General features: G+C 36.1%; 1 long non-coding RNA gene across 1 annotated transcript; it reads right to left on the bottom strand.

Moving 5' to 3' along the window:
• Positions 1-12,621: 12,621 nt before the first annotated feature.
• On the bottom strand, positions 12,622-13,646 carry LOC115702508 (uncharacterized). The gene is made up of 2 exons (XR_004008902.2): positions 13,189-13,646; positions 12,622-12,881 (listed from the first exon to the last, which is right to left on the bottom strand). It is a non-coding gene; the product is annotated as an uncharacterized LOC115702508 (long non-coding RNA).
• Between the last annotated feature and the right edge of the window lie 240 nt (positions 13,647-13,886).

The raw sequence follows: 13,886 nt of genomic DNA, 5'->3' as shown, positions 1-13,886 counted from the left end.
TTCACAACAAAATGAACCAGCAAGAACAACAATTCACAAACGAATAAGCAGTGATGCTTTAGTCTTCGAATCATGTGTTTTAGAGAATGATAAATCCATTTGGATTCTTGATTCTGGGTCTACAAACCATGTAACTTGTTCACTGCAATTGCTTGAGAAATGGAATTATTTGAAATCCGGAGAGTTGAAACTTAAGGTTGGTAATGGCGAAATGGTTTCGGTTAGAGCTAGGGAAAAGCCAAACTCAAGTTTCAAAACAGAATTTTGGAATTAGACAATGTCTTATACATTCCAAATTTCAGTAGAAACTTGGTTTCTGTTTTACGCTTACAATTACAACAATACAAATTAGATTTTTCGAGTTCTGGTTCTACCATTTCTCGAAATGACATTCATATTTGTGTTGCATCCATGGAACAGGGGCTTTATGTTCTTAGACCAGAAACACCATTTGCCCTACATAATGAACTTTTTAAAGTAGCTAAACCTAGAAACCACAAAAAGCAAAAGATCGATGATGATAATGAAACATATCTATGGCATTTACGTTTAGGTCACATAGGCTATGACAGACTAAATAGGCTAACCAAAGACGGTCCATTGAAAAATGTCGTCTTAGGTGAATTACCTATTTGCGAGTCTTGCCTAGAAGGAAAGATGACCAAACGTTCTTTCTCTGCAAAGGGAGAGCGTGCCAAACAACCCCTAGGGTTAGTGCATTCAGATGTTTGCAGACCTTTGAATGTAAAAGCCCGAGGTGGTTATGAGTACTTTGTCACTTTCATTGACGATTACTCTAGATATGGACATATTTACCTTATGCATAAGAAATTTGAAACATTTGAAAAGTTTCAGGAATTTCACGCGTTGGCTTAAAACCAATTGGGTAAAACATTAAAGATCTTGCGAACTGATAGGGGTGGAGAATATATGGAGATGCAGTTCAAAGATCATTTAATTGAACTTGGAATTGAATCCCAATTAACTGCCCCTAGCACTCCACAGCAAAATGGAGTTGCAAAAAGACGGAATCGCACGCTTTTGGAAATGGTTAGGTCCATGCTTAGTTATTCAACTCTACCTACGTCCTTCTGGGGATATGCAATTCAGATGGCAACCGACATTCTAAATGTTGTTCCATCTAAATCAATCCCTAAGACACCTTTAAAACTATGGAATGGTCGTACACCTAGCTTACGCCATTACATAATCTGGGGGTGCCCTGCTCATGTCTTGAGAAAGAAAAAAGGAAAACTTGAATCACGAACTGAAGTTTGCATGTTTGTCGGAAATTCTAAAGAGACTAGGGGTGGACTATTTTATAGTCGCAAGGATGATAAAGTGTTTGTTTCCACAAACGCCACTTTCCTTGAAGATGACTATATTAAGAATTTCAAATCACAAAGTAAAGTAGTGTTGGAGGAAATGCTTTCAGATATAAGTCCTTCCAATGTTCCATCCTCTTTCACTCGAGAAGAGGACAATCCCACTCCCTCAGTCGAACCAACTGAGAAAACTACTGCTAAAGTTCTTGTTCAGAAGATCACCGCTCCACGTCGTAGTGGGAGGGTTTCAACAAAACCAGCTCGTTATGGCTTGGATGGTGAAATCAATATGGTCGTTGGTGACGGTATTGATGACGACCCATTAACCGATAAACAGGCAATGGCTAGTCCGCAGCGGAAACGATGGTCAGCCGGCATGGATTCAAAAATGGATTCCATGAAAAAGAACAAAGTCTGGGAATATGTAGACGCACCTGATGACTATCATCCAATCGGATGTAAGTGGGTTTACAAGAAGAAAAGAGGCGTTGGAGGCGAAGTCGAAACTTTTAAAGCTAGACTTGTAGCCAAGGGTTATACCCAAAGAGGTGTGGACTATGAGGAAACTTTTAGTCCTGTTTCCATGCTCAAATCCATCCGAATTCTTCTCTCCATAGCTGCTGCTTTCGATTATGAAATTTGGCAAATGGATGTCAAGACTGCCTTCCTTAATGGGGTACTTGAAGAAACCATCTATATGGAGCAACCAGAAGGCTATGTTCTTCCAGGGCAGGAAAAGAAAGTTTGCAAATTAAATAAGTCTATCTATGGACTTAAGCAAGCTTCTCGCTCATGGAACAAAAGGTTTGATGAAATCATCAAGACCTACGGCTTTCTTTAGAATGAAGATGAATCTTGAGTTTACCAACTCAAGGAAGACCAAGTAGTAGTATTCCTGGTCCTTTATGTTGACGATATTTTGATTATTGGAAACAATATCAAGAAAATGACTAACATCAAGGAATGGCTTAAAACTCAATTCGATATGAAAGAATTGGGTGAGGCAGCCTATGTTCCTGGTATTCAGATTATCAGAAACCGGAAGAACAGATCTCTTGCTCTCTCTCAAACAACCTATATTGACAAAGTTTTAGAGAGATTCTCCATGAACAACACCAATGGGGCGAACATGCCTTCTAGATATGGTATTCGTCTATCTACGGAACAGTCTCCCACTGATCCTCAAGAGATAGAGGACATGGCAAAAATTTCTTATGCTTCTGCAGTTAGAAGTCTAATGTATGCAATGTTACGCACTAGACCTGACATCTGCTATGCAGTTGGAATCGTGAGCAGATATCAATCAAATCCAGGACAACAACATTGGAATGCAGTTAAGTATATTATGAAATACTTAAAGAGTACAAGAAATCTTGTATTAGTCAATAAGGGTGGTGCTTTAAATCCCATAGGCTATACTGATTCAGATTTCCAGGCATGTCTTGAAGACAGGAAATCTACATCTGGGATGGTGTTTACTCTTGGGGGTGGAGCAGTGGTTTGGAGAAGTGCTAAACAAATCGCGATATCGGACTCGACGATGGAAGCAAAATACATAGCTGCAGCAGAAGCTACTAAAGAGCTTGTCTGGCTAAGAAAGTTCTTCACCGGTATCGGTGTCGTGCCTGGAATGGAAAAGCCTCTGGTCCTACTTTGGGATAATAATGGAGCAATAGCCAATAGTAAGTAACCTCGAAGTCACAAGAGAAGCAAACACATAGAAAGAAAGTATCACATCATTAGAGAGTATGTGGCAAGAGGGGATGTACTGGTTGAGAAAGTGGACACAAAAGACAACTTAGCTGATCCATTCACCAAAGTCTTGGCAGTAACTGCATTTGAAAAGCACCGTCAGAATCTAGGATTAATTGATATGTACTGATTAGTTTTATATTAGTGCAAGTGGGAGTTTGTTGGGTTTTATGCCCTAAATAAAACTCCATTTCAATGTATCCATTTTATTCAACATCAATAAAGAAACAGAAGTATTTTTCATTCATTTGTGTATGTTTTGGTTCACCTTATCAATTGCTTGTCTATTTGATTTATAAATTCATCTGAAACCCTTTTCACATACTTGATCCTGTTTATTGTGTTGTCAACACATTGGAAAGTAAACATGACTATGTGAATAAAGATTCCTAGATTTATCAGAACACGGGGTTTTACTGATATAACAATCTACAACAGAGTTTACTTGCATTTGGAGAAATGCTATGTTCTTTCCAGAGCATTGGTTAAAGTAAAGCTCAGGTTGGGTGCATGGAGTATGCATCGGAAGGGACCGATATTGAACTTTGACTTAGATTTATTAAACTTACCGTAATATCTATTCAAGTCAATATTGCCTAGTTGATCCTAGATCAAATGATCTAAATCCTGATATGATTAGGCTCAATCTCAAGAGTGTTATTCGTGTTCTTTGATTTGTTAGTTAAGCCTACTTTTGGGTCAGGGTGATACGTACATTTTGGGAACACGGTAGTGCAATTGAGTGGGAGCGCTAACATAAATATGGAATCTATAGCTTCTATCTGGCGAATAGTAAGTAAAGGATGGTTTCCTTCGAGCTTGACCCAACGAAAATAAATGGTGGAGTACTCATTTCACATAGCTGAAATATCATTTATACGGGGTTAAGTGTATTAAGGATAAAATACATTGTAGGGTGTCACGGTAATCGAATCCCTTTACAGTGTAGATCATTCATATAGAGGATCATTGATCAAATTAGGATTATAACAATGAATAACTAATGACGTGTCTATATGGTGGAACATATAGAGCGTTCTATATACTGAGAGTGCAATTCTAAGTTCTATGCGTGGATTCAACGAAGAATTAATAAGTCAGTGAATTTAGATTATAAATTCTTGATCTGCTTATTGGAAGCTCGATTATATAGACCCATGGTCCCCCCACTAGTTGAGACAATATTACTTGTAAGACTCATTTAATTGGTTTTGATTAATCAATTATAATTCTCAAATTACACTATGTCTATTTGTGAATTTTTCACTAAGTAAGGGCGAAATTGTAAAGAAAGAGTTTTTAGGGCATATTTGTTAATTATGATACTTTGTATGGTTCAATTAATAAATATGATAAATGACAATATTATTTAATAATTATTTATAGTTATTAAATAGTTAGAATTGGCATTTAAATGGTTGAATTTGAAAATTGACGTTTTTGGGAAAATGAGATGCAGAAATGATAAAACTGCAAAATTGCAAAAAGTGAGGCCCAAATCCATATAGCCATGGTCGGCCACTTTTATAGGCATTATCATCTGATATTTTCATTATTTTAATGCCAAATAATTCAAACCTAACCCTATGTGGAATGCTATAAATAGATAGTGAAGGCTTCAGGAAATTTACACTTACACATCTTGTTTCCTTTAGAGAAAAACCTGAGCCTTCTCTTTCTAAACCCTACCCGCCACCTTCACACTCTTCTTCTTCCTTGAATAATTTCGAACCTCTTAGTGATAGAGTAGTGCCCACACACAGCAAGTGATACCTCAATCATAGTGAGGAAGATCGTGAAGAAAGACATTCAACAAGAAGGAGATTCAGCACTAAAGAAAGGAGAGAAAGAGATCCAGGTTCAGATCTTGATAATACTCTGCGACAGAAAGGATACAAGGGTTAGAGATCTGAACGGAAGGAGACATTTTATTCCGCTGCACCCAATGTAAGGTTTCTCATACTTTATATGTGTTTATTTTATAATCGTTTTAGAAGTTCATATTTAGGGTGTTAATCAACATACTTGTGAGTAGACCTAAGATTCTGGTAAAATAATTTCCAACAGTTTCCCGAGGAGTTGCTGGGAGTGCCGCCACAACGAGAAATTGATTTCGTAATTGATATGGCACATGGAGTCGAACTTGTTTCTAAAGCTCCATATAGAATGGCTCTAGCAGAACTCAAGGAGCTTAAGTTGCAGCTTTAGGGGATGCTTGGCATTGGCTTTATCTGACCTAGTGTATCGCCCTGGGGAGCTCCTGTTCTATTTGTGAAAAAGAAGGATGGTTCCCTCAGAATGTGCGTTGATTATCGGGAACTAAATAAGCTGACGATTAAGAACAAGTACCCGTTACCCAGAATTGATGATTTATTCGATCAGCTTCAAGGAAAGACAGTGTTTTCAAAGATTGATTTGCGATCTGGTTATCATCAACTCAGAATTCGAGAGGAGGACATACCGAAGACTGCTTTTAGAACCAGATATGAGCACTATGAGTTTCTAGCAATGTCATTCAGATTGACTAATGTTCCTGTGGCCTTTATGGATCTTGTGAATAGGGTATTCAAGGATTTCCTCGATAACTGCGTTATAGTGTTTATCGATGATATTTTTGTATACTCTCAATCAGAAGAGGAGCACGAGCATCATCTTCGAATAGTATTGCAGCGACTTAGAAATCACAAGTTGTATGCAAAGTTTAAAAAGAGCAAATTCTGGTTGTCTGGGGTGTCTTTCCTGGGTCATATTGTTGGGGTGAATGGGATTATGGTTGATCCAAACAGGGTTGAATCAGTGAAGAATTGGCCGAGGCCAAAGTCTGTGGCGGAGGTTTGAAGTTTTCTCGGTTTAAAAGGGTATTATCGACGTTTGTCGAGGGATTCTCTTAAATTTCTATGCCCCTAACCGAATTGACTAAGAAAAATCAAAGATTTGTGTGGTCAGATAAGTGCGAAACAAGTTCTCAAGAGTTGAAGTAACGTTTGATAACAGCTCCGGTGTTAGCTTTGCCATCAGAACAAGAGAAATTGTGGTTTATTGTGACGCATCCAGACAAGGTCTGGGATGTGTTCTGATGCAAGCTAACAGAATCATAGCTTATGCTTCTCGTCAACTGAAAGATTATGAACAGCGTTACCCAACTCATGACTTAGAACTTACTGCTGTGGTTTTTGTTCTAAAGATATGGCGACATTATCTTCACGGTGAAAGGTGCATGATTTATACTGATCATAAGAGTCTCAAATACTTTTTCACCCAGAAGGATTTGAACTTGAGGCAGAGAAGATGACTGGAATTGGTTAAGGACTATGACTATGGAATTCTATATCACCCCGGGAAGGCCAATGTTGTGGCCGATGCTTTGAGTAGGAAGGGTCCCGAGCAGATTTGTACTACGGTTCTGATAGCCCCTCAGCTAGCCTTTGAAATGGTTAGTGCAAAGATTGAGTTTGTAGTTGGGAAAATACACAGTTTAACACTTCAATCTGATCTATTAGAAAGAATCAGAAAAGCGCAATTGGAAGATCTCGAGCTAGTTGAGGTTCGAGACGATGTAATGGCCGGTCGGCCTAGAGACTTTTCAGTCTCAAACAGTGGAATGTTGTTATATAAAGCTCGAGTTTGTGTTCTTAATGTTGAAGAGTTCAAGAAGGAGGTACTTGATGAAGCTCATACCACACCTTATTCACTGCATCCGGGAACCAACAAAATGTATCAGGATTTGAAACCCTACTTCTGGTGGTATGGGATGAAAAGAGATGTGGTGGACTACGTCTCCAAATGTTTAACCTGTTAGCAAATCAAGGCTGAACATCAAAGGTCGGTAGGGTTATTGCAACCTTTGGTCCTTCCTGAGTGGAAGTGGGAGGACATTGCAATGGATTTTGTAACGGGGCTGCCTAAAACCACAGGAATGTATGACTCGGTATGGGTCATAGTGAATAGATTTACAAAATTAGCTTACTTTCTACCAGTGAAAGTTACATATTCAGTGGATTAGTACGCTGAACTGTATGTAAAGGAGATAGTTCGTCTCCATGGAGCCCCTAAATCTATAGTTTCAGATAGGGATCCAAAGTTCACATCAAAGTTTTGGGTAAGTCTTCAGAAGGCTATGGGTACCAAGTTAAAGTTCAACACAGCCTTTCACCCTCTAACTGATGGTTATTCAAAAAGAACGATTCAGATATTGAAGGATTTACTGCGAGCCTGTGTCATGGACTTTTAAGGTTCATAGAGTAAGTACTTGCCTTTGATTGAATTCTTCTACAACAATAGCTACCAAAGTAAAATAGGGATGGCTCCCTACGAGATGTTATATGGTAGAATGTCGTTCTCCTATTCATTGGGACAAAACTGGAGAAAGGAAGTACTTGGGTCCAGAGTTAGTGCAGAAGACCAATGAGGCTATTGATAAGATCAAGGCTCGGATGCTCGCTTCTCAAAGTAGGCAGAAAAGTTATGTTGATCCGAAGCACAGGGATATCACATTTCAGGCAGGGGAACATGTTTTCCTGCGGGTTTCACCCATGAAGGGTATTAGGCGCTTCGGAAAGAAGGGTAAGTTGAGTCCTAGGTTCATTGGGCCATGTCAGATACTTGAAAAGGCCAGGCAGGTAGCGTATCGGCTAGCCTTACCACCAGCGTTATCGGCTGTTCATGACGTATTTCATATTTCCATGTTGAGGAAATACGTGTCAGACCCGACTCATATCTTGAGTTATGAAGCCCTTGAACTGCAATCAGACTTATCCTATGAAGAGCAACCTATACAGATCTTGGATAGAAAAGAAAAACTTCTCCAGAATAAGACTATTGCCCTGGTTAAGGTGCTCTGGAGAAACAGTAAGGTGGAAGAAGCCACCTGGGAGTTGGAGTCTGATATGAGGACTCAGCATATCCAGAGCTATTCAGGTTAGATTTCGAGGACGAAATCCTTTTAACGGGGGGATAATTGTAATGACCGCTTTAGTAAATTGGATTAGAAAATGCAATTAGCACTAATATTTGTCATTTTATAATTATTTATGAATTTATTTAATTGTGGACCCCAATATTTAGAAATAAATATTAGAGTTATAATTTCTTAACTTCGGAGATTTTATTAAACTCAAGGGGTATTATTTAGCTTATATGTGAAATATGCTATTTTTGTAATTTTTGCTCGGCGACGACGGAAAATGCGATGGATGGCTAGTTTGATCACATAGGTAAGTTTAGAACCTTATTTCTTAGTGGAAAATACTTTAGAGGAAATAAATTATCGGGTTTGAGCGGGGTTATAAATTTTGACAATTTTACCCCTAAGTTGAAAATAACCTAGAATTTTGCATTAGGGGCATTTTAGTCTTTTTCTTTTGAGGTTTATGTGGCTGTGTGAGGGTGTGACAGCTGCCCTCTTTGTGGGCTGAATCAATGCATAGGAAATGCATTTCTCATATTTGAAGAAAAATCAAGAAAAATAGAAAATGAAGACATTACCTTGAAGCTCCCTCTCTTTATCTTTCGGCTGGGGCAAAACCAGAGGGAATCACCCTCAAATCTTGGAGTTTTGCTGAATTGAAGCTAAGGATTTGATCATTCTTGAAGTTAAGGTAAACCTTAGACCATTAGTTTATGTTTTTAAGCTTTTTCTTGAGTTTGAGGTTATGAAGTTGTGAAATAGTGGTTGTTAGGTTTAGGTTTGCTCAGGGGTTGAATTCTAAGTTTATTTTGAGTTGATTTTGAGCTGTGGTTATTAGCTTTGAGCTGTGGTGAGGGTATTGAGCAAGTTTGAGCTTTGAAGCTCAAGTTTTGAGCTTTAATGGCATTCTTTAATTTAGTGGTTTTTTCTGGAAATTGTTGGTTGGAAAATGTTGTGAATACATTGTACAGGTATACTGGAAAGTTTGGTGAAGTTTGGATGGATTTTGAGGTCAAGGGGAGAATTTTTTGGGTTCCCAGCACAGAACCGGAATTCCGGTTCTGGGGGACCTGTGGCAACCGGTCGACCGGTTGGTGACCCAGAACTGGAATTCCGGTTGGGAACCGGTCTGCCGGTTGGGGAAGTTTTTGGAACCCTAGTTTTTTCCATTTTTGAGAGATTTAGGGCATTGCCATGTTATTTATCGATAGGGAACTTTTAGTTTTAAGTTGAAATCCTCGAAAAGTGATTTAGCGAGTCACTCATCTGTGTTACAATTAATGTGATTAGGGCATCCATCTAGCGTGAGAATTTCCGTTCAGGTCGGCCAGCACACTTGAATTCGAAAATCAGGTAAGAACTGTATATAGTGTGTGATATGAGATATATGCATGTTGTATGTATGATTGTATATGTTTGGGTGATGTCATAGCGACACAATCATTGTGTCGGTTTGGCGGTACATGCATTGTACTGGTTAAGAGTGATATTGACCCCAGAGAGTATTAATTGGCGCTATCATAGTGGCACAACTATTGTATCGGTTCGGCAGTACGGGCACAGTACTAGTTAAGAGTGATATCATGGCCAATTGTACTCTTGGGTGCTATTGATGCTATCATAGCGGTACGAACATAGTGCTGGTAGTGGGTGATATCATGGTCAATAGCACCAACCATTAAGAACGTTCTTACTCATTTGTTAAGCCTTGTAAATAGGTGTATGGGCGCCTAGTTACAGGTTGAAAGTTATATGATATGTTATATGCTTTTCTTACTGAGTCTGTCGACTCACAGTTTTGCTTTCATGTGTTGGTAAAGGAAAGGCGAAAACTGAACAGGAGTGAACCTGAGCTCGGATGGGATTGTACATGTCAAAGCAGCACGACCTGGAGTGTTCGGTCTCGGGACATCTGGGAATTTTATTTTGGTAGTCGCTGTGTGACCTGAAAAATGTGTATTTTGGAATATTAATTTTAAAAAGTTTAAAAACGGGATCCCGACACTTGTAAATATTTTATTATACTGTAAAGTTTATTAATTAATATAAAAGTATTAATTTGACACATTTTTCAAGAAAACTCTTCGATTAGCGAAGATTGCACTGTAATTGAAAAAGCACTGTAGCGTGCCTTAACATTAGGGCGTTACAGTAGGGGTGAGCAAAAAATCCAAGAAACCGACCAAACCGAGTAAACCGACCGTCCGAACACCGAAAAAACCGAAACTGAAAAAGCCGAAAACTGAAAAAACCGCCTTCGGTTAAAACCGCCTTAACATGGTCGGTTTTAGTGTCAATCGCAAACCGACCGATTAAACCGAGAACCGACTGAACATATATATTATATGTAATATATCTTATTTTTGTACATATTTAATATACAATTTTATTAATCTAAGTTTACTTATATCTTTTTTATTTAAAGTCTCAATTATTCATTATTTTATTTTATTATAATTTGATGCATTTACGTATTATATACACACATTCATAAAATAATACTAGTTTTTTAATAGAACTCATTACCATATTAGTAGCACAAATAATTTGAAAAAATTTAAAAAAAATTATTTTACATTATTTATTTGACTAAGAAAGTTTTATTTTTAAATTATATGATATTTAATACAATACTTTAATTTTTTTAGTTTTCAAATAATTATAAAAAAATTTAAAAACTTATTTTTTTAAAAAAAAAAAATAAAGTTCGGTTTGGTCGGTTTAAACCGACCAAACCGTGGATTAAAATGGTCGGTTTTTTTATATTTTTATAATGGTCGATCGGTTTTCGGATTAGAACCATAAAAACCGAAAACCGAATTTTGGATTTTTTGTGTGTAAAAAACCAACCAAACCGACCGTTGCTCACCCCTACGTTACAGTATATTTTGTCAGCAAGTTAAGGCTGAGCATTAAAGACCTTCAGGTTTAATTCAACCTTTGCCTATACCAGAATGGAAATGGGACATGATTACAATGAAATTTGTTATTGGATCGCCATTGACACATTGAAGCATGATGTTGTTTGGGTGATTGTTGATCTTTGACTAATTCTGTTAATTTTATTCCAATTAGAAAGGATTACAAGTTTACAGGGTTGGTCCTAAGGTATATGGGGCCTAAGGCGAAATCAAATTTTGGGGCCCCTATATACATATAGTTTAACTATTATTAAAATCATAATTCTAGTGCTTAGTTTAATTGTAAAGCTTTTAAAAACTCTTAAGAGCTCCAAGGTTCAATCACTCATAACCACACATTAAATATTTTTTAAAAAAATTAAAATGTTGAAGTTGGGAATTGATCTCATGACCTCTTAAATTGAAATTAAACCTTTTACCACTACTCCGAACAGTTTTTATTATATTTTCTTCTTATTTAATATTTTATCTATATATTAATATTTTTTTTCACAATTTCGGGGCCCTGAGCGTTCGGGGGCCTGAGGCTCACGCCTAGCCTACCTACCCTCAGAGCCGGCCCTGCAAGTTTACCAGGCTAGCTCAACTTTATGTAGACAATATAGTTCGACTTCAAGGAGTGCCTAGTGATTTTGTGTCCTAAATAAAACTCATTTCAATATAATCAGATTTATTACATGAAAGTGCTTATTTTCGACCATCGCAGCTAATTTTCTCGACCCTAACTTGTAAATTCCATATCGTGTTCGTATTCGTGTAGTCGTGTCGACAGATGATATATATATATTTATATATATATATTACACTCACTACAAAAAACAGCTACCTTTAGTGATAATTTTTTAGTTGTAACATAATTTTTATGTGATTAAATTTGACTTTTAGTAACAACAAAAAACTACTTGTGACTAAAACATAGTATTTAAATACAAGTTGTCACTAATTTAGATTTAGTCATAACAAGTATTGTGACTAAAAACTTATTTAGTCACATGAAATTGTGATTTTTGTGATTAATATATTTAGTCACAGATTTTTTAGTCACAATATAAGAGTGATAATTTATAATTAGTCACAATTCTATTTTATTTTTTGTCACAAATTTTATTATGATTAAAAACCTATATTTCGTATATATATGACGTTTACTCATTGTGAAAACAAATATTCTTCAATATTGTAAGCATTGTTGAGAATTGAATTAAGAAAAAAAAATTATAAAAGGAAAAAATAGAATGTGATGACTTTATGAAATTGGCATGATGGCGCATTTTAGTTGACTTTCATTTCCAACTCCTTTTGTATTGGACATAATATTTAGGGACATAAAAAGGGTATTTTTCTAGTCCAACATAATTGAACTAGAAAAATATTTGTAGTCCAACAATAATAGACATGATTTTTGAAACCCTCAATTAGGAACTCCTTTCTAGTCCAACTTTACTGGACATTAATCTATATATATATATATATATATATATTTTTTAAAAAATAAATTATAAATAATTTAAATAAATAATATGAAATAATTTACATATATATTTATAAAATATTATTTTTGATTTTACCATTATTATTATTATTATTATTATTATTATTATTATTATTTGGTGGAAATAAAACTGTTCAACTCAAGTGATTAACGAGGTTTATTTTGGGATATTATAAGCACAAAAATTATAATATCTATGAATAAATTTAAAATTACAGCAAAGTATACTTAGTAGATCAAAACACAATATTATCACTTAAAAAAAATATATACAGAACAAACTACAAAATTTTAAATTAAAAAAAAAAAATTACATATCCAAATATACCAAAAATATATACAAATTAATTACAAAAATAATATAATAATAATAATATAATATAATTACAAAAATTATATCGCCTCCCTTCTGCTAATTTATTTGCTTTCAAGATTTCTTCGATCAATGATTTGAGGAATTCAGCCAATCCTCCAATGTCTAGTTTCTGCAAATAGTAAACAAAACACATTTGAGACAACAAACTAGAACTAATAATTATTTGATCAATAAAGTTCATACCTAAAATTATAGCAAAACAACAAACTTGAGCCGATAATTGTTTGATCAATAAATTCATTAACATACAAGTTTTTAAAGAAAAATAGACCCATATATATCAGATATTTTCTGATCCAAGCACAAACCCTCACCATAGACCACTATCCCGCACCATAGATCTTGAACAAATCAGAGAGAAAGGGAGAGATAGAGGAAAGTCGTGATAACAAAAAATAAAAGGAGAGAGAATTGACTTTCGAGGTCTGCGAGCACCACGGTGGTGCAAGATTCCTCGTTTCTCATGCATCATCACCGTCATCGTCGTGGCCATCTCGCTAGTCGGAGCTAGAACGAGAAAAGGTTAGAGAGGCGGTGCAGATCTACGCAGCTCCGCTGAGATCCCAGATCTGGGCCACGGGCTTCCTTTCCCGTCACCGTCGAACGTTGTGAACGTCCTCGTCCTGTCCCCGCCGGCCACAGCCTGCAAATAAGAAGTGATGAGATGAGAGATCTGGAAAATAAGTTGCAGTGAGCGACTGAGTAGATGAGAAGAGGGGAGAAGGGTTTTTTTAGGTTTAGGTTTATTAAATGAGAAAAGAAAATAGAGAGAAAAGAGTAGATAATAATAATAATAATAAAAAATAAATAAAAATAATGGGTTGATCAATTTTGTTTTTTAGAACCTCACGTCCAGCAGTCCATGTTGGACGAAAATTACACCCCAAAATTAAAAAAAATTATTTAATTAAATTATTAAGTATATAACGTCCCTTTATTTTTTCATGTCCACAATTATTGGACATGGTATAAATTTTTTTGTAGTCCATTAACCTTGGACATAAAATCTTTCAAAAAATATTTTATGTCCAACATTATTTTTGTTGGACGTAAAAAAGGTATTTTAGAGTAGTGTATACACATAATATATATAAAACATATATATATTTTAGGT

The sequence above is a fragment of the Cannabis sativa genome, chromosome X, assembly GCF_029168945.1.
Source record: "Cannabis sativa cultivar Pink pepper isolate KNU-18-1 chromosome X, ASM2916894v1, whole genome shotgun sequence".
In the NCBI taxonomy this organism is placed as follows: domain Eukaryota; kingdom Viridiplantae; phylum Streptophyta; class Magnoliopsida; order Rosales; family Cannabaceae; genus Cannabis; species Cannabis sativa.
The sequence above is the reverse complement of the archived record's forward strand: the minus strand, read 5'-3'. Positions and strand labels throughout refer to the sequence as shown.